General features: G+C 43.8%; 1 long non-coding RNA gene across 3 annotated transcripts in view; it reads left to right on the top strand.

The window, feature by feature from the left end:
• The window catches only part of LOC128692871 (uncharacterized), a 626,907-nt gene extending 613,807 nt beyond the window's left edge, over positions 1 to 13,100 (top strand). For all 3 annotated transcript variants that reach the window (XR_011392873.1, XR_011392872.1, XR_011392874.1), the window contains exon 4: positions 12,970 to 13,100. This is a non-coding gene — a long non-coding RNA (uncharacterized lncRNA). The remainder of the gene's footprint in view (positions 1 to 12,969) is intronic.
• Positions 13,101 to 22,696: the final 9,596 nt, after the last annotated feature.

Raw genomic sequence — 22,696 nt, 5'->3', positions numbered from 1 at the left:
CTCTGCTTTCTATTGGTAAGCCATGCCTCAATCCATGCTAGAACTTTACCTCCTATACCATGAGCTGCCACTTTTCTTAAGAGTCTCTTGTGAGGTACTCTGTCGAAGGCTTTACTAAAATCCAAACAAACAATATCATATTCCTTATCACTGTCAACTGCCTCAAATGTTCTATTGAAGAACGTCAGTAAGTTTGTCAGGCAGGAACGACCTCTCGTGAATCCATGCTCAGATTCATTTATCAAGTTATGCTCTTCAAGGTGACTTCTGATAATGTCAGCTATAATTGATTCTAATAACTTGCCCACTATAGATGTCAGGCTTATTGAACGGTAATTTGAAGGAATGGACTTATTCCCTGATTTGAATATAGGAACCACATTAGCCATCTTCCACAACTCTGGCACAACACTGGTAAGGATGGACGCATTGAATACACTCGTTAATGGCTGACTAAGTTCCATCTTGCATTCCTTAAGTACCCTTGAAAACAACTCATCGGGTCCCGGGGACTTATTTTGTTTCAGTTTGTCTATCTGTTTAATAACCATGTCCCTCGTGACAGTAATATTAGTTAACTTAAATTCATCAGGAACTAAATAATTGTTAATTACTGGAATCTCATTTACATCTTCCTGTGTAAAAACTGACAGAAAATAGTCATTAAATAAGGAACACATTTCCAGTTCATTATCCGTCAGCTGTCCATTCCCAGATTTCAGAGGTCCTACTTTTTCCTTCACCTTCGTCCTATACACTTGAAAGAACCCCTTTGGATTAGTCTTTGATTCATTAGCAACTCTAATTTCATAGTCACGTTTAGCCTTTCTAATCGCCTTTTTTACTTTTCTTTTAAGCTGAACATATTGGTCAGTAAGGTTAACCTCTCCTCTTCTGATGCGCCTATAAATTCCCCTTTTCTCCCCTAATAGATGCTTTAGCCTCCTGTTAACCCATTTGGGATCGTTATTATTAGACCTAATTTCTCTCTGGGGAATGTATATACTCTGGGCACTGTGTACATTATTAAGAAAATAATCATAAAAGCAGATCCGTTCATATTCATAAGTATGATTATCGTCAATAAAATCATTAGCTAGATAACCCCAATCAAGATTAAACAGATGTTCCCTAAGTCCATTATAATCGGCAGAACGAAAATCAGAGATTTTTACTGTATTATCATTATTCTTGCATTCCCAATTAATGCTAAAAGTGATGGATTTGTGATCACTTGCGCCAAGCTCTTCAGTGATCTCCAGATTATTCACGAGTGTTTCCTTATTTGACAAGACTAGGTCTGATAAATTAGACACATGTGCAACTCTTAGGTATCTTTATTGAGGAAACGTTTCGCCACACAGTGGCTTCATCAGTCCATACAAAGGAGAATCTTGAAGAACAGGAGGAGAATGAGGTAATCAGTCCCTCAACCTTGAGTCGATGTGGTCAGTCCATCAATCTTGAATAGAATGCGGTAGGCTCAGTTACACTCTGTTTCAGAAAACAGTCCTGAACTGTTTCCATGAAGTCACTGGACTCTAGATTACCTGTCAAAGAATTCCAGTCAATTTGGCTAAAGTTAAAGTCCCCAACTATGACTATGTTACTGTGTCCAGAAGCCCTAACAATTTCGTCCCAAAGAAGTCTCCCTCTATCGTGATCCAAGCCTGGAGGTCGGTATATTACACCTATGAAAGTTAAGACACATGTGCAACATCTGGATATCTTTATTGTAGACGTTTCGCCATCCAGTGGCTTTATCAATACAGATTCTAGGACATGATAGGAAGACAGTAGAACTATATACAAAAGATGAGGTAATCAGTCCCTCGGCCTTGGAGTTAGTGTTCACAGCATCGTGGTGGAGGAGAGTCCAGACTCTCCTCCACCACGATGCTGTGAACACTAACTCCAAGGCCGAGGGACTGATTACCTCATCTTTTGTATATAGTTCTACTGTCTTCCTATCATGTCCTAGAATCTGTATTGATAAAGCCACTGGATGGCGAAACGTCTACAATAAAGATATCCAGATGTTGCACATGTGTCTTAACTTTCATATTGTAGGTATTTTATACCTTTCTTGCACAACATATTACACCTAGAATTAGTTTTTCTTCACCCTCCACGAACTCTACCCAAACAGACTCTGTTACTGCTCCATCTATTTTTATACCTGTTTTTATGCAACAATTAATATTTTCTCGAACATACAATGCAACTCCTCCCCTCTTCCCATTACATCTATCCACATTGAACAACTTAAATCCCTGAATATTACACTCAGCAGCCATATCCCGACTCTTTAAATCATACCACGTTTCAGTTAATGCAATGATATCAAAGTTCCCAGCACATGCTACCAAACGTAGTTCATTAATTTTATTTCTTGCACTTCGACTGTTAGCATAAAATACCATCATATGTTTTTTCTTCTGCACATTTTTCCTATTCATCTTTGTTTTTACACAATTTCTGAAATTATCATTACCCAGAGTTACTCCATGACAGTTACTATTAAGATTCTTAATATCAGAGCATAAGTCAATATATCCATACTCATTATTAATCATTTCTAAACCCATACCTCTAACTAATCCTAGTTTAAAGTCCTAACAACCCCCTCAACTGAGTTAGCAAGAAAACCCACACCTGCCCTGGATAAGTGAACCCCATCCCTGGCATACATGTCATATCGGCCATAGAAGTTGTCCCAGTTGTCAATGAATGGTACTGCATTATCCTTACAGTGTTTATCCAGCCAACAATTAATACCAATTGCTCTGGACAACCATTCATTACCAACACCTCTTCTTGGCAAAATGCCACATATAACAGGGCGCCCCCCCTTCTTCCTAATCATGTCTATAGCTGTCCTGAACTTTCTAACTAAATCCTCACTTCTACGCTTGCCTACATCATTGCCTCCAGCACTGAGGCAAATAATAGGATTGATCCCTTTGTAGATGAATGGTTCAGAGAACCGACATGTTGATAAATTAGACACATGTGCAACTCTTGGGTATCTTTATTGAGGAAACGTTTCGCCACACAGTGGCTTCATCAGTCTGATGAAGCCACTGTGTACCCAAGAGGCGTCTAATTTATCAATCAAACGTTTCCTCAATAAAGATACCCAAGAGTTGCACATGTGTCTAATTTATCAATCAGGATTGATCCCATTACCGTTCATGTTGTCAAGCCGGCTAACAATGTCCTCCATCCCAGCCCCATTAAAGCATACCCTTTGTCTCCTACTCCTGTCCTTCAAGCAGAATGCCCTATCCATGTATCTAACCTGGCTATCCCCAACAACAACAATATTCTTACCTTCTTGGCGTTCGTCGTGACGATCCCAGTAGTAGACTCACATTCGTCGGGTAACACCGAGAATGCGTTGGAGGTTTCCACGGGAGTTTCCACAGCAGTCTCTTTCTTCTTCATCGTTTCTGGCTTTCCATTCGTCTTCTTGATCGTCAACTTCGTCGTCCCCTGCTGTCCAGCCACTGACCACGATCCCTTCCTAGGTCAATCGCCGTATCTCCATCTTCGCTGCCCTCAATTCTTCCTTAAGTTGCTGGTAAAGTTGCTCGATGGAGGGCATCTTGGTTCAGTCCACGGGAGCAAACAAGACACTTCTTCACAGAGTTAAGTACAGGTCACCACTGAGTTAAGTACAGGTCATAGGGAAGATTTCTAATGCTATGTATTAATTTAGTCATTCTACGCTGAATGTTTTCTAACGAATTTATATCCATTCTGTAATATGGAGACCAGAACTGAGCTGCATAATCTAGGTGAGGCCTTACTAATGATGTATAAAGCTGCAGTATGACCTCTGGACTTCTGTTGCTTACACTTCTTGATATAAATCCCAATAATCTATTTGCCTTATTACGTACGCTTAGGCATTGCTGTCTTGGTTTAAGGTTGCTGCTTACCATAACCCCCAACTCCTTTTCGCAATCTGCATGGCTAAGTTCTACATCATTTAACTTATAAGTGCTAGGGTTATGGACACTCCCGAGCTTCAGAACCTTGCATTTATTTTATAAGAACATAAGAACATAACAAAGAAAGAACACTGAACAGTCCTACTGACCCATGCGGAGCAGGTCCATGTCCCCCCCGGATTAGACCAATGACCCCCCCCCGGATTAGCCCAATGACCCACCCAGTCTAGTCACCTCCACTCAAGGATGGAACACTGTACCAGACCCAGCAGCACAAGCTAGTCAGGTCCAACTCACACCCACCCACACCCACTCATAAGAACATAAGAACATAAGAAAGGAGGAACACTGCAGCAGGCCTGTTGGCCCATACTAGGCAGGTCCTTTACAATTCATCCCACTAACAAACATTTGACCAACCCAATTTTCAATGCTACCCAAGAAATAAGCTCTGATGTGCAAGTCCCACTCAAATCCAACCCCTCCCACTCATGTACTTATCCAACCTAAATTTGAAACTACCCAAAGTCCTAGCCTCAATAACCCAACTAGGTAGACTGTTCCACTCATCAACTACCCTATTTCCAAACCAATACTTTCCTATGTCCTTTCTAAATCTAAACTTATCTAATTTAAATCCATTACTGCGGGTTCTCTCTTGGAGAGATATCCTCAAGACCTTGTTAATATCCCCTTTATTAATACCTATCTTCCACTTATACACTTCGATCAGGTCTCCCCTCATTCTTCGTCTAACAAGTGAATGTAACTTAAGAGTCTTCAATCTTTCTTCATAAGGAAGATTTCTAATGCTATGTATTAATTTAGTCATCCTACGCTGAATGTAGATGAATGGTTCAGAGAACCGACATGTTGATAAATTAGACACATGTGCAACTCTTGGGTATCTTTATTGAGGAAACGTTTCGCCACACAGTGGCTTCATCAGTCCATACATAGGAGAAACTTGAAGAACAGGAGGAGAATGAGGTAATCAGTCCCTCAACCTTGAGTCGATGTGTTCAGTCCATCAATCTTGAGTAGAATACGGCAGATGAGCGGAGAAGCAGCTTATAAACCGTATGGCAGGAGAGGTGTAGCAGTCATAGGTAGTGTCACATTTGTTCAATGTGGAAGTAGGTTGTGCCCAAGAATTAGGCAAGCGAAGAATTCCTAAGTATTAAGATCCCAAGAAGTTGCAGTGTCTGACAGGTTTGTAGATGAATGGTTCAGAGAACCGACATGTTGATAAATTAGACACATGTGCAACTCTTGGGTATCTTTATTGAGGAAACGTTTCGCCACACAGTGGCTTCATCAGTCCATACATAGGAGAAACTTGAAGAACAGGAGGAGAATGAGGTAATCAGTCCCTCAACCTTGAGTCGATGTGTTCAGTCCATCAATCTTGATGGACTGATAAATTAAAAATATTAGTTAATGGTTCACAGACTTCCATTTTGCATTCCTTTAGAACCCTTGAAAAAACCTCATCAGGACCCGGTGACTTATTTTGCTTCAGTCGGTCTATCTGCTTCACAACCATTTCACTAGTGACTATGATGTTACATAATTTATCTTCTTCTGGCCCACTATAAAAATTAATTACCGGAATATTATTAGTGTCTTCCTGTGTAAAAACCGAGAGAAAATAATTATTTAAAATCGAGCACATTTCATTCTCTTTGTCAGTAAGATGCCCATAGTTATTTTTAAGGGGACCTATCTTATCTCTGACTTTTGTTCTATATACCTGGAAAAAACTTTTTGGGTTAGTTTTAGAATCCCTAGCAACTTTAATTTCATAGTCCCTTTTAGCTTTTCTTATCCCCTTTTTAATGTCCCTCTTAGTGTCAATATACTGATTCATAAGATGACCCTCGCCTCTTTTGATACGCCTATAAATTCCTTTCTTATGCCCTAGTAGATATTTCAGCCTATTATTCATCCATTTTGGGTCATTTCTATTTGATCTAATTTCTTTATCAGGGATAAATGTTCTTTGAGCAGCATGTATTGTGTTCAGAAAACTGTCATATTGATAGCTCTCTTCGTTACCCCAGTCAACAGATGATAAGTGTTCTCTAAGCCCATCGTAATCTGCTAAGCGAAAATCTGGGACTGTTACTGAGTTATCCCTACTATCATACTTCCATTCAATTCTAAATGTAATTGATTTGTGGTCGCTAGCACCCAGTTCTTCTGAAACTTCTAAATTAATAACAAGGCATTCATTGTTTGCCAGAACTAAGTCAAGCAGGTTATTACCCCTTGTAGGTTCTGTCACAAACTGCTTCAGAAAACAATCCTGAACTACTTCTAAGAAGTCGTTTGATTCTAAATTCCCAGTCAAGAAATTCCAATCAATATGACTAAAGTTAAAGTCTCCTAGAATTACTACATTATCATGCCTTGTGGCCCTAACAATTTCCTCCCATAGTAGTCTTCCCTGTTCCCTATCTAAATTTGGGGGACGGTATATCACACCTAAAGTTAATTTTTCATGCCCCTCTGAAAATTCTATCCAAACAGACTCTGTATGTGTTACTTCAGACTTAATACCTGTTTTAATGCAACAGTTCAAGCGATATCGGACATACAATGCCACCCCACCCCCCCTTCCCGATACTTCTATCTACTTGGAACAATTTGAAACCCTGAATGTGACATTCTGCAGGCATGTCCCGACTTTTTGAATTAAACCACGTCTCAGTAATGGCAAATGCATCTATGTTACCTGCACTAGCAACTAGTCTCAACTCGTCCATCTTATTCCTAGCACTGCGACTATTTGTGTAATATATACTTAAGGACCCTCCTTTCTCTTTATCATTCCTGCTCCTTTCTGTTATTCCACTAAAACTATTACTGTCCTTGTCAATTAGTGCCACTGGCTTTCCCATATCCACCTCATTTTGCCTATTACTAGTTCTCCTAGTACTCATATTACTACCCTGAGACTTCACAGTTTTCCCGCAGAAACCCATACCACTAACTATTCCTAGTTTAAAGACCTAACAGCTCCCTCCACTGCGTTGGCCAGTGCTCCCACCCCACACCTAGATAAGTGAACCCCATCCCTGGCATACATGTCATTTCTGCCATAGAAGAGGTCCCAGTTGTCAATGAATGTTACCGCATTTTCCTTACAGTATTTGTCCAGCCAGCAATTGACACCAATTGCTCTGGACAACCATTCATTTCCAACTCCTCTCCTTGGCAAAATGCCACATATGACAGGTTTCCCACCCTTCCTCCTAATTATATCTATTGCTGACCTATACCTGCTAATCAGGTCCTCACTCCTACGTCTGCCAACATCGTTGCCTCCAGCACTGAGACAGATAATAGGATTGCTCCCATTACCTCTCATGATGTCATCCAGACGGCTAACAATATCCTTCATCCCTGCCCCAGGAAAACACACTCTCTGCCTCCTACTCCTGTCCTTCAAGCAGAATGCCCTATCCATGTACCTAATCTGGCTATCCCCAACAACAACAATGTTTTTACCTTCCTTTGCGTCGTCCGTCGTGATGCTCCGAGTAGTCGACTCACATTCGCCAGGTAGCATTACACCACTTGTAGAATTCGTCATGACGTTCTCGATGGTCTTCGTTGGGGTTTCTAGGGATGTCTCACTCACGTCTGCCAATGCTTCCTTGGTGCTCGTTGTGGCATTCCCAGTAGAACACTCACATTCGTCAGGTAGCACCGAGAATGAGTTGGAAGTTTCCACGGCAGTCTTCTGGTTTCTCGTTGTTTCTGCCTCTCCAACCGTTTTCTTAAACTTCAGCTTGGTTCCATGTTGCCCGGCCACTGACCAAGCTCCCCTCTTAACCTGGGGACTCACAACAGGAGGATTACTACGAATCCTCTTGTTCTCCTCCGTTAATCGCCGTATCTCCAGTTTAGCAACTCTGAGCTCTTCTCTCAGCTGCTGGTAAAGCTGCTCAAGAGAGGGCATCCTGGTTCAGATTCACAGAGAGCACACAAACAGGTCTTCACAGAGCTAAGTACACGTCACCACTGAGCTAAGTACACGTCACCACTGAGCTAAGTACACGTCACCACTCAAAGTACACGTCACCACTGAGCTAAGTACACGTCACCTATTTTTAAAACTACACAACGTTTTAACCTCAATAACTGTACTCGGGAGTTTGTTCCACTCATCCACAACTCTATTACCAAACCAGTGCTTTCCTATATCCTTCCTGAATCTGAATTTTTCCAACTTGAAACCATTGTTGCGAGTCCTGTCTTGGCTGGAAATTTTCAGCACGCTATTTACATTATCCCCTTTATTTATTCCTCTTTTCCATTTATACACCTCGATCATATCCCCCCTAATTCTACGCCTTTCGAGAGAGTGCAGATTCAGTGCCCTCAGTCTATCCTCATAGGGAAGATTTCTGATACATGGGATCAACTTTGTCATTCTCCTCTGTACGTTTTCCAGAGCATTTATATCCATTCTGTAATACGGTGACCAGAACTGAGCAGCATAGTCTAAATGAGGCCTAGCCAAGGATATATAGAGTTTAAGAACAACATGAGGACTTCTATTATTTATACTTCTAGATATGAAGCCAAGAATTCTGTTAGCTTTATTGCGAACACTAATGCACTGTTTTGGTTTTAGATTACTGCTAACCAGAACTCCTAAATCCTTTTCGCAATCAGTAGTATTAAGATCTACATTATTTAGTTTATATGTGGCATGGTTATTTAACTGTCCAACATTTAGAACTTTGCATTTGTCAATTTTAAACTGCATCTGCCACTTCTCCGACCATTGCATCAGTCTATTCATATCCTGGAGTGCTCTAGTGTCCTCATTAGAATGAATTGGACGGCCTATTTTGGTGTCATCAGCAAATTTGCTTATGTCACTAATTATTCCCTCATCTATGTCGTTTGTATAAATTGTGAACAACAACGGGCCCAACACTGACCCCTGAGGAACACCGCTTGTGACGTGCCCCTATTCTGGTTTCTCCCCATTTACGCAAACTCTCTGCTGTCTATTTGTCAGCCATGCCTCTACCCAGGAAAAAATTTCTCCTCCTATTCCGTGTGCCTTAAGTTTCCTCAATAGCCTCTGGTGTGGAACCCTATCGAAAGCCTTACTGAAGCCCATATACACATCGTATTCATTACCACGATCTACCTCAAACACCTTAGTGAAAAAAGTTAGGAAATTCGTAAGACAGGAACGCCCCTTTGTAAAACCGTGTTGAGATTAATCAATCTGTGCCTGTCAAGATGGCTACGAATTGCTTCGGCAATTATTGATTCCATAAATTTTCCCACTATGTAGGTAAGGCTTATTGGTCTATAGTTCGAAGAAAAGGACCTGTCACCTGCCTTGTAAATAGGTATTACATTTGCCATTTTCCACTTATCAGGCACTATGCCAGTTTGTAGTGATATGTTAAAAAGATTAGCCAAAGGTATGCTAAGTTCCTCTTTGCATTCCTTTAACATCCTTGCAAACAGTTCATCAGGGCTTAGGGATTTGTTAGGTTTTAGTTTCTCTATTTGTCTGAGGCCCATGTCAGTAGTTACCGCAATCGTACATAGTTTATTATCCTGTTCTACATAATCTATTATTTCAGGAATATCGCTAGTATTTTCCTGGGTGAAAACTGAGAGGAAGTAGGTATTGAGAATTTCACACATATCTTTATCACTGTCAGTGATCTGACCAGAGTTACTCTTAAGTGGGCCAGTCTTGTTCCTAATCTTACTTCTGTATACCTGAAAGAACCCTTTTGGGTTAGTCTTTGAATCCCTTGCGACCTTAGCCTCATAATCCCTTTTTGCTTTCCTTATCCCTTTCTTTATTTCTCTCTTTAATTGAATATATTGATTTCTTAACTGCCCATCCCCTCTTTTGACACGCCTATATATGCCTCTCTTTTGACCAATGAAATGTTTTAATCTATTATTCATCCATTTGGGATCATTTTTGTTAGATCTAATTTCCCTACTCGGAACAAAAGTTGTCTGGGCAGCTAGAACTATGCTCTGAAAAACGTCATATTGGCAACGAAGATCACCTACCTGATTCATAGTCAGGACATCCCAATTTAGCCCACCCAGGTAATTTTTCAGTTCCATGAAGTCGGCCAAGCGAAAATCTGGGACAGAGATTTGATTGTAGTTATCTGGGAAATTCCATGATATATAGAAACTAAGTAATTTGTGATCTCTTTCCCCAAGCTCATCATTAAAATCAAGATTATTAGTTAGTGAATCTTTGTTGACAAGAACCAAGTCAAGCAGATTGTTTAATCTAATTGGTTCTGTCACAACCTGTTCTAAAAAGCAATCCTGAACCGTATCAAGAAAGTCACTAAACTCAAGATTTCCTGTCATATTGTTCCAATCAATTTGTCTAAAGTTAAAATCTCCCATTATCACAACATTTTCATATCTAGATGCCTTATGAATTTCGTCCCATAACAGCTTACTGCACTCCCTATCAAGGTTTGGGGGCCTATAAATTACACCCAAAATTAATTTGTCACGTCCCTAGAGAAACTGTAGCCAAACAGAATTTGTGTTCGATGTTTCTAATCTTATATCATGTCTAAGACAACAATTTAAATTTTCTTTGACATACATCGCCACTCTACCACCTTTCCTGTTGACCCTATGATTGTGGAATAGTTTATAACCCTGTATGTTGCATTCAAAAGGCATTTCTCTATCTTTCAGGTTGAATCAGGTCTCTGTTATACCAATAATATCTATATTACCTACACTTGCAAGTAATCTTAGCTCATCTATCTTATTTCTTAGACTCCTACTATTTGTATAGTAAACCTTAAGGGAGCTAGTCACTTGTTGCCTTCTACTATCTCTCTTTGTTTGTTGATCAATTGATTTGCCATTACTTGCAACTTTATTTTGAATATTGTCTTTTAAACATATCCCTGAGGTATCCCGGTAATAACTGCTGTTGTTAACCCTAATGCTGCAGCCTGATTGTTTCCCACAAACACCCATACCTCTATAATCTCTCAGTTTAAATTCCTAGACAAGTCATCAATTACCCTCTCAATTGAATTGGCTAATGCAACCACTCCATCCCCAGAGAGATGAACTCCATCCCTTGCGTACATATCATGTTTGCCAAAGAATAGGTCCCAGTTATCAATGAATGGGATTGCAAGTTCTTTGCAGTACCTGTCTATCCAGCAATTTATACCAATTGCCCTAGACATTCATTCATTGCCCACTCTCTTTCTAAGCAAGATGCTACATATGACTGGGATCCCTCCCTTAGACTTTACTTCTATGGCTGACCTGTACTTATCCAGCAGCTCCTCTCACCTGCCCATCCCAATGTCATTACCCCCAGCACTAAGACAGATAATGAACTTCTCCCCATTACCTACCATAATATTATCCTACCTGTTGACTATGTCACCAACACCAGTTGCAGGAAGGCACACTCTCTGTCTGACCTTTCTGTCTCTGTTACAAAATGCACGGTCCATATATCTTACCTGAGAATCGCCTACTATTAAAATATTCTTACCTTGATTAGCAAGGGAATAAGTGGTACCTTTAACCTCACTAACCACTGAAGTACACTCGTCTTGGAGAACAGAGAATCAATTTCCTACCTTCACATCTTCTCTATTAACTCTCATCTTCCTTCTTCCTGAACTGTGAACCACTTGCCACTTAAAGCGGCTGCCACTATCACTGCTGGTGACCATTCCTTCCTTACCAGCTAAATCCTTCTCACACTTGCTCCCAAACTCATCTGTGCGAAGCTTCAGCTTCCTATTTTCCTCCTGAAGAAGTAGAATCTCCTTCTTCAACACTTGAACCTGAGATTCTAAAACACTACAACAAGCCATGGTGCTTGGTAACAGCCCACGCTAACTCCCAAGAGCTTAGACAGGTATGACCGCAGGTGACCACTGACCTCAGCGTCATTATCATGTCCCCTCACCTCTCTCTCCTGTCCTCCAGTATCGTCAGGTTGATTTCCTTTAACCTGTCCTTGTAAGACATGCCCCTTAGCTCCGGGACTAGTCTCGTTGCAAACCTTTGCACTTTTTCTAATTTCTTGACGGGCCTGGGTCTGACGTACACTATATACAGAGTCATAGCCCTGAACTATTCCTTACTGAGGTGCCGGAACGCTATTCATAGGTTTGCTAGTCGCCCATATGCTGCAGCAGTTATTTGGTTGATGTGCACCTGAGGAGATATGCTCGGTATTATGTTCACCCTAAGATCCTTTTCCTTGAGTGAAGTTTGCAGTCTTTGGCCCCCTAAACTATACTCTGTCATCATGACCTTGCACTTGGTGGGATTGAACTCTAGGAGCCAGTTACCGGACCAGGCTTGCAGCCTGTCCAGTTCCCTTTGTAGGCCTGCTTGATCCTCGTCAATTGAATTCTAGTTAGTTTCATATCGTCTACAAAGAGGGACACTTCTGAGTCTATTCCTTCCGTCCTGTGATTCACATATACCAGAAACAGCACAGGTCCTAGGACTGACCCCTATGGAACCCCGATCATCACAGGCGCCCAGTCTGACACCTCGTCACGTACCATGACTCGCTGCTGCCTTCCCATCATGTATTCTTTGATCCACTGCAGTGCCTTCCCTGTTATACCTGCCTGGTCCTCCAACTTTTGCACTAATCTCTTGTATGGAACTGTGTCAAAAGCCTTCTTACAGTACAGTGTGTGTGTGTGTGTGTGTGTGTGTGTGTGTGTGTGTGTGTGTGTACGTACTCACCTAATTGTGCTTTCAGGTGTGTATGTATACGCGCGCTCGCGTTTGTGTCCCTGCCTGTGTGCGTGCCTGCAAGTAGTGGTGCTTTTAGATCTGAGACATCTACCCACAAAATGTGTGTACAACTATACTGCAAAAGTAAACATGTACACATACGAGAGCAAACACGTTTTTTTTTTTTAATTACAATTAGCACTCTGTTAAGTAATTATATGATAAATCCATAGATATTTTTTTCTTTCAGTTGCGTGCACGGCATGCTGGACACTGACTTCACGTGCATTTGTAACCCCTGCTGGGATGGACCTTCCTGTTCCAAATACAGTACGTACCAATTTGTACTAGCTACGGAATGTTTCCTTTCCCTGAACCATCTACAGCATCACTACCTCCTGTGCTCCATCCCGGCACCATCAACAGGAATACACTCTTATAATAGCCTTTCTTGTATAATCTACAGTACCTGCACCACATACAGAACCTGGGCCCGACACAGTACCTTTCCCTTGTTATGCCTACACAACCTGCATCCCTGAAGTTCCCTAATCCTACATCAGTTTCAGTATGGTCACCACATATAATTATTTCCCATGCAGTACCTGCAGTACCTACACTCACAACAGTAATCGTCCCTATACAACCAACAGTACCCTCTCCTGCGCCACTTACAGTTACCTTCCTTAAAACATATTCAATACCCTCTCAGCATCACCCAAAATACATGTACAATTTACAGTACATTCTTTAACATTACCTAAAATATTCAACTCTGCAACACCGTACAGTACCTTCTCAGCACAGTCTATAGTACCTGCACCATGTAAGTACCTCGCTCCCTAGCACCTCTGACAGCATCCTCCCTTGCTCCCTCGCACCTCTGACAGTGTCCTCCCTTGCTCCCTCGCACCTCTGACAGCATCCTCCCTTGCTCCCTCGCACCTCTGACAGCATCCTCCCTTGCTCCCTTGAGCCTCTGACAGTATCCTCCCTTGCTCCCTTGCACCTCTGACAGTATCCTCCCTTGCTCCCTTGCACCTCTGACATTATCCTCCCTTGCTCCCTCGCACCTCTGACAGTATCCTCCCTTGCTCCCTCGCACCTCTGACAGTATCCTCCCTTGCTCCCTTGCACCTCTGACAGTATCCTCCCTTGCTCCCTTGCACCTCTGACAGTATCCTCCCTTGCTCCCTTGCACCTCTGACAGTATCCTCCCTTGCTCCCTCGCACCTCTGACAGTATCCTCCCTTGCTCCCTCGCACCTCTGACAGTATCCTCCCTTGCTCCCTTGCACCTCTGACAGTATCCTCCCTTGCACCTCTGACAGTATCCTTCCTTGCTCCCTTGCACCTCCGACAGTATCCTCCCATGCACCTGTGACAGTATCCTCCCTTGCTCCCTTGCACCTCTGACAGTATCCTCCCTTCCTCCCTTGCACCTCTGACAGTATCCTCCCTTGCACCTCTGAGAGTATCCTCCCATGCACCTCTGAGAGTATCCTCCCAGGCACCTGTGACAGTATCTTCCCTTGCTCCCTTGCACCTCTGACAGTATCTTCCCATGCACCTGTGACAGTATCCTCCCATGCGCCTGTGACAGTATCCTTCCTTGCTCCCTTGCACCTCTAACAGTGTCCTCCCTTGCACCTCTAACAGTATCCTCCCTTGCACCTCTAACAGTATCCTCCCTTGCACCTCTGAGAGTATCCTCCTTTGCTCCCTTGCACCTCTAACAGTATCCTCCCTTGCACCTCTGACAGTATCCTCCCTTGCACCTCTAACAGTATCCTCCCTTGCACCTCTGAGAGTATCCTCCTTTGCTTCCTTGCACCTCTAACAGTATCCTCCCTTGCACCTCTAACAGTATCCTCCCTTGCACCTCTGAGAGTATCCTCCTTTGCTCCCTTGCACCTCTAACAGTATCCTCCCTTGCACCTCTAACAGTATCCTCCCTTGCACCTCTGAGAGTATCCTCCTTTGCTCCCTTGCACCTCTAACAGTATCCTCCCTTGCACCTCTAACAGTATCCTCCCTTGCACCTCTGAGAGTATCCTCCCTTGCACCTCTAACAGTATCCTCCCTTGTAGATGAATGGCTCAAAGAACCGACATGTTGTTAAATTAGACACATGTGCAACTCTTGGGTATCTTTACTGAGGAAACGTTTCGCCACACAGTGGCTTCATCAGTCCATACAAAGGATAAACTTGAAGAACAGGAAGAGAATGAGGTAATCAGTCCCTCAGCTTTGAGTCGATGTGGTCAGTCCATCAATCTTGAATAGAATTCGGCATAGGAGTGGAGAAGCAGCTTATAAACCGTATAGCAGGAGAGGTGCAGCAGTCGTAGGTGGTGTCACATTTGTCCAATGTGGAAGTAGGTCGTGCCTAAGGGAAGAATTCCCAAGTATTAAGATCCCAAGAAGTTGCAGTGTCTGACAGGATTGTAAATGAATGGTTCAATCCTGTCAGACACTGGAACTTCTTGGGATCTTAATAATTGGGAATTCTTTGCTTGCCTAACCCTAGGGCACGACCTACTTTCACATTGGACAAATGTGACTCCACCTACGACTGCTGCACCTCTCCTGCCATACGGTTTATAAGCTGCTTCTCCACTCCTATGCCGTATTCTATTCAAGATTGATGGACTGACCACATCGACTCAAGGTTGAGGGACTGATTACCACATTCTCCTCCTGTTCTTCAAGTTTATCCTTTGTATGGACTGATGAAGCCACTGTGTGGCGAAACGTTTCCTCAATAAAGATACCCAAGAGTTGCACATGTGTCTAATTTAACAGTTTCCTCTCTTGCACCTCTAACAGTATCCTCCTTTGCTCCCTTGCACCTCCGACAGTATCCTCCCTTGCACCTCTGACAGTATCCTCCCTTGCTCTCTTGCACCTCTGACAGCCTTCTCCCATGCACCTGTGACAGTATCCTCCCTTGCTTCCTTGCACCTCTGACAGCATCCTCCCTTGCTCCCTTGCACCTCTGACAGTATCCTCCCTTGCACTCTGACAGTATCCTCCCTTGTTCCCTTGTACCTCTGACAGTATCATCCCTTGTTCCCTTGTACCTCTGACAGTATCCTCCCTTGCACATCTAACAGTATCTTCCCTTGCTCCCTTGCACCTGTGACAGCATCCTCCCATACACCTGTGAGAGTATCCTCCCTTGCACCTCTGACAGTATCCTCCCTTGCACCTCTGACAGTATCCTCCCTTGCACCTCTGACAGCATCCTCCCTTGCACCTCTGACAGTATCCTCCCTTGCACCTCTGACAGCATCCTCCCTTGCACCTCTGACAGTATCCTCCCTTGCACCTCTGACAGCATCTTCCCTTGCACCTCTGACAGTATCCTCCCTTGCACCCCTGAAAGTATCCTCCCTTGCACCTCTGACAGTATTCTCCCTTGCTCCCTTGCACCTCTGACAGCATCCTCCCATGCACCTGTGACAGCATCCTCCCTTGCACCTCTGACAGCATCCTCCCTTGCTCCCTTGCACCTCTGACAGCATCCTCCCTTGCTCCCTTGCACCTCTGACAGCATCCTCCCTTGCTCCCTTGCACCTCTGACAGCATCCTCCCTTGCTCCCTTGCACCTCTGACAGCATCCTCCCTTGCACCTCTGACAGCATCCTCCCTTGCACCTCTGACAGCATCCTCCCTTGCACCTCTGACAGCATCCTCCCTTGCACCTCTGACAGCATCCTCCCTTGCTCCCTTGCACCTCTGACAGCATCCTCCCTTGCACCTCTGACAGCATCCTCCCTTGCACCTCTGACAGCATCCTCCCTTGCACCTCTGACAGCATCCTCTCTTGCACCTCTGACAACATCCTCCCTTGCACCTCTGACAGCATCCTCCCTTGCACCTCTGACAGCATCCTCCCTTGCACCTCTGACAGCATCCTCCCTTGCTCCCTTGCACCTCTGACAGCATCCTCCCTTGCTCCCTTGCACCTCTGACAGCATCCTCCCTTGCTCCCTTGCACCTCTGACAGCATCCTCCCTTGCACCTCTGACAGCATCCTCCCTTGCACCTCTGACAGCATCCTCCCTTGCTCCTCTGACAGCATCCTCCCTTGCTTCCTTGCACCTTTGACAGTATCCTCGCTTGCACCTCTGACAGTATCCTCACTTGCTCCCTTACTCCTCTGACATTATCATCCCTTGCTCCCTTGCACTTCTGACAGTATCCTCCCTTGCTCCTCTGACAGTATCTTTCCTTGCTCCCTTTCTTCTCTGACAGCATCCTCCCTTGCTCCCTTGCTCTTCTGACAGTATCCTCCCTTGTACCTTTGACAGTAACCTCCCTTGCTCCTCTGACAGTATCCTCCCTTGCACCTCTGACAGTATCCTCCCTTGCTCTTCTGACAGTATCCTCCCTTACTCCTCTGACGGTATCCTCCCTTACTCCTCTGACGGGATGTTCTCTTGCTCCCCTGATAGTATCCTCCCTTACTCTGACAGTATCTTCCCTTACACCTCTGACAGTATCCTCCCTTACTCCTCTGACAGTATCCTCCCTTACTCCTAAGACAGGATCCTCTCTTGCTCCTCCGACAGTATCCTCCCTTACTATGACAGTATTCTCCCTTGCACCTCTGACAGTATGCTTCCTTGCTAGTATCCTCCCTTGCTCCTCTGACAGTATCCTCCCTTACTCCTCTGACAGTATCCTCCCTTACTCTGACAGTATCCTCACTTACTCTGACAGTATCCTCCCTTACTCTGACAGTATCCTCCCTTGCTCCTCTGACAGTATCCTCCCATGCTCCTCTGACAGTATCCTCCCTTATTCCTCTGACAGTATCCTGCCTTGCTCCTCCGACAGTATCCTCCCTTGCTCTTCCGACAATATCCTCCCTTGCTCCTCTGACAGTATCCTCCCTTTCTCCTCTGACAGTATCCTCCCTTGCTCGTCCGACAGTATCCTCCCTTGCTCGTCCGACAGTATCCTCCCTTACTCCTCTGGCAGTATCCTCCCTTGCTCCTCTGACAGTATCCTCCCTTGCTCCTCTGACAGTATCCTCCCTTATTCCTCTGACAGTATCCTCCCTTACTCCCCTGACAGTATCCTCCCTTACTCCTCTGACAGTATTCTCCCTTATTCCTCTGACAGTATCCTCCCTTACTCCTCTGACAGTATCTTCCCTTGCTCCTCTGAGAGTATCCTCCCATGCTCCTCTGACAGTATCCTCCCTTTCTCCTCTTACAGTATCCTCCCTTTCTCCACTGACAGTATCCTCCCTTGCTCCCCTGACAGTATCCTCCCTTGCTCCTCTGACAGTAGCCTCCCTTGCTCATCTGACAATATCATCCCTTGCTCCACTGACAGTATCCTCCCTTGCTCCCCTGACAGTATCCTCCCTTGCTCCTCTGGCAGTATCCTCCCTTGCTCCTCTGACAGTATCCTCTCTTGCTCCTCTGGCAGTATCCTCCCTTGCTCCTCTGACAGTATCCTCCTTTGCTCCCCTGACAGTATCCTCCCTTGCTCCTCTGACAGTAGCCTCCCTTGCTCATCTGACAATATCATCCCTTGCTCCACTGACAGTATCCTCCCTTGCTCCTCTGACAGTATCCTCCCTTGCTCCTCTGACAGTATCCTCCCTTGCACCTCTGACAGTATGCTTCCTTACTAGTATCCTCCCTTGCTCCTCTGACAGTATGCTCCCTTACTCCTCTGACAGTATTCTCCCTTGCTCCTCCGACAGTATCCTCCCTTGCTCCTCCGACAATATCCTCCCTTGCTCCTCTGACAGTATCCTCCCTTACTCCTCTGACAGTATCCTCCCTTGCTCCTCCGACAATATCCTCCCTTACTTCTCTGACAGTATCCTCCCTTACTCCTCTGACAGTATCCTTCCTTGCTCCTCTGACAGTATCCTCCCTTGCTCCTCTGACAGTATCCTCCCTTGCTCCTCTGACAGTATCCTCCCTTATTCCTCTGACAATATCCTACCTTGCTCCTCCGACAGTATCTTTCCTTGCTCCTCTGACAGTATCCTCCCTTGCTCGTCCGACAGTATCCTCCCTTACTCCTCTGACAGTATCCTCCCTTGCTCCTCTGACAGTATCCTCCCTTATTCCTCTGACAGTATCCTCCCTTACTCCCCTGACAGTATCCTCCCTTACTCCTCTGACAATATTCTCCCTTATTCCTCTGACAGTATCCTCCCTTACTCCTCTAACAGTATCCTCCCTTATTCCTCTAACAGTATCCTCCCTTACTCCCCTGACAGTATCCTCCCTTGCTCCTCTGACAATATCATCCCTTGCTCCACTGACAGTATCCTCCCTTGCTCCCCTGACAGTATCCTCCCTTGCTCCTCTGACAGTATCCTCTCTTGCTCCTCTGACAGTATCCTCCCTTGCTCCTCTGGCAGTATCCTCCCTTGTTCCTCCGACAGTATCCTCCCTTGCTCCTCTGACAATATCTTCTCTGACTCCTCTGACATTATCCTCCCTTGCTCCTCCGACAGTATCCTCCCTTGCACCTCTGACAGTATGCTTCCTTGCTAGTATCCTCCCTTGCTCCTCTGACAGTATGCTCCCTTACTCCTCTGACAGTATCCTCCCTTGCTCCTCCGACAGTATCCTCCCTTGCTCCTCCGACAATATCCTCCCATGCTCCTCTGACAGTATCCTCCCTTACTCCTCTGACAGTATCCTCCCTTGCTCCTCCGACAGTATCCTCCCTTACTTCTCTGACAGTATCCTCCCTTACTTCTCTGACAGTATCCTCCCTTACTTCTCTGACAGTATCCTCCCTTACTCCTCTGACAGTATCCTTCCTTGCTCCTCTGACAGTATCGTCCCTTGCTCCTCTGACAGTATTCTCCCTTGTTCCTCTGACAGTATGTTCCCTTGCTCCTCTGACAGTATGTTCCCTTGCTCCTCTGACAGTATGTTCCCTTGCTCCTCTGACATTATCCTCCCTTGCTCCTCTGACATTATCCTACCTTGCACCTCTGACAGTATCCTCCCTTGCTCCTCTGAGAGTATCCTCCCTTGCTCCTCTGAGAGTATCCTCTCTTGCTCCTCTGAGAGTATCCTCCCTTGCTCCTCTGAGAGTATCCTCCCTTGCTCCTCTGACAATATCCTCCCTTGCTCCTCTGAGAGTATCCTCCCTTGCTCCTCTGAGAGAATCCTCCCTTGCTCCTCTGAGAGTATCCTCCTTTGCTCCTCTGAGAGTATCCTCCCTTGCTCTTCTGACGGTATCCTCCCTTGCACCTCTGACAGTATCCTCCCTTGCTACCTTGCACCTTTCACTAGTAACGTTTTTCTGGGTTTAGTTTCACTAGTAACTTCTTTCAGGGTTTTGTTTCACTAGTAACGTTTTCCTGGGTTTAGTTTCACTTTCCAACATTTAGAACTTTGCATTTGTCTATAATAAACTGTATCTGCCACTTCTTCGACCACTGCATCAGTCTTTTCAAATCATCCTGGAGTGCTCTCATGTCCTCATTAAAATGAATTGGACGGCCTATTTTGGTGTCATCAGCAAATTTGCTTATGTCGCTATTTATTCCCTCATCTATGTCGTTTATGTAGATTGTGAACAACAAGGGGCCCAACACTGACCCCTGTGGAACACCGCTTGTGACGTGCCTCCATTCTAATTTCTCCCCATTTATGCGAACTCTCTGCTGCCTATTCGTCATCCATGACTTAACCCAGGAAAAAATTTTTCCTCCTATTCCGTGTGCCTTACGTTTCCTCAATAGCCTCTGATGTGGAACTCTATCGAAAGCCTTACTGAAGTCCATATACACAATATCATATTCATTACCATGATCTACCTCCTCAAACACCTTAGTGAAGAAAGTTAGTAAATTCGTAAGACAGGAACGCCCCTTTGTAAAACCGTTTTGAGATTCATTAATCAGTTTATGCCTATCAAAATGGCTACGAATTGCCTCGGCGATTATTGATTCCATAAATTTTATCACTTTGGAGGTATGGCTTATTGGTCTATAGTTCGAAGCTAAGGACCTGTCTCCTGCCTTGTAAATAGGTATTACATTAGCCGTTTTCCACTTATCGAAGACTATGATAATTTGTAGTGATATACTGAAAAGATTAGCCAAAGGTATGCTAAGTTCCTCTTTACATTCCTTTAACACCCTTGCAAACAGTTCATCCGGGCCTGGGGATTTGTTAGGTTTTAATTTCTCTATTTGTCTGTTTAGGCAAGATGTCATAGTTATAATATGAACTAATGCATATTTAGTGGTGAGCTGCCTGCTGGTGAGAGGTGGACGATACAATGGCATGCTGTAGTAAGTTGATGGTAGGTTGCTTCTATTTTTGTCGTCGTCTTGAATAAATAACTTCATGAAGAATAAAAAGGCACAATACTGTGATTGGTAAATGGTTCAAGTTGGACCGTAACGTCGTTATAAGTTACATCCTCCTATGTGCGGGTTATTTGTGTCTAGAACCTCATGAGCTTCAGTGTGATCAATCTGTGGATATTTCCAATCATCTCTTGGAGTCTCTCGAATACTGTATGCGCCATCCATTTTTATTTTCCTTAATGCAGCAGGGACCAGGGAACTGTTTGTCCAATTTATCCACCGAGACTTATCTACAGTGGCTTGGCAATGTAGTGTTACATCTTATTTGTACCTTGTCAGGTTCTGTGTTTGTACCTTTCTTACTCTTGTACAATTGAGTGTTGTTTTATAGGTTCTCTTCGTTTTTTCTAAAGTCCGTGAATATCCTTCGTTTTTTCTCATAAGAAAGCTGTTGGACTCGTTCTCCACAGGTGGTGAGAACAACTTTTCAAAAGGGAGCTTTGCAAATAGTTATTAAATTTCGAAAATTAATAAATCCCTTACAGAAACCTTTAGAGAAAAGAAAAAAATGAACCTATCACTGCACCAATTATCTTCGATAATATTTGGATTCATCCAAAGGACAAACCTGATACAACAAATAATTGCAAAAAACTGTACCACTATGATACCTATATGATAACTCTCAACATTGTGACAACTGATTTTTCTCTATTTGCAAGTATTACCTACAGTTTCTGCTGATTATTTCTCAATTAAAGACTATTTCACAATAATGTAAAGATTATAATCTTTGCATTATCTAACACGACAAGTGATTACTACCATCCACTAGGGTTACGAGAGGCAGTCACGTCTTGGTTTTTAAATAATAATCACAAGGTCGAGTGACAGTACTCAAAGGATTAATATCATAGTCAATGGTGGTAGTATTTTATGGACTAAGAACTGATTGGCAGATCAACCAGACGTTCCGACTATTACCGTTTAACGCAAGAGTTGGTTTAGAAAGACACGTAAGCAAACACTATAACATATTTATTAGAAAACGTTTCGGTCCTGGGACCTTGATCAAGGTGATCAAGTGATCAAGGTCCCAGGACCGAAACGTTTTCTAATAAATATGTTATAGTGTTTGCTTACGTGTCTTTCTAAACCAACTTGTCGGTATTTATTACCAAGGTTTATACCAACGCAAGAGTTACAGAGCCATTACTAGTTAGCTCAGACACGGAAGATTTAAGAGACATGTAAGAATTCTGGTGAATAAAATACAGAGGTGAACTGCAAGCATATTGCTATTACCTATCGCTCCATGAAGAACTTAATCAAAAAACAACTTGATAAGCTCTACACAGAGATAAATAAATAACAAAAAGGCACAATACCGTGACTGGAACGATACACAAATAACCCGCACATAAAAGAGAGAAGCTTACGACGACGTTTCGGTCCGACTTGGACCATTGACAAAGTCACATTGCAAGACGTAATCACAGTTAATACTCTACTCTTGCGTATTACTTAGTTAATGTGGGCAGTACGCCTCCGTATCAAGTTAGAATTCACTCTGGTCAGGAAGTAAATTCCAAGCAATCAGATATGCTGAACTTATTTAACAAACACGTCATCAAGAGAACACAAACACCTACATGTCTACCAGACAC

This window comes from Cherax quadricarinatus, chromosome 38, assembly GCF_038502225.1.
Source record: "Cherax quadricarinatus isolate ZL_2023a chromosome 38, ASM3850222v1, whole genome shotgun sequence".
Taxonomy (NCBI): domain Eukaryota; kingdom Metazoa; phylum Arthropoda; class Malacostraca; order Decapoda; family Parastacidae; genus Cherax; species Cherax quadricarinatus.
The sequence above is the reverse complement of the archived record's forward strand: the minus strand, read 5'-3'. Positions and strand labels throughout refer to the sequence as shown.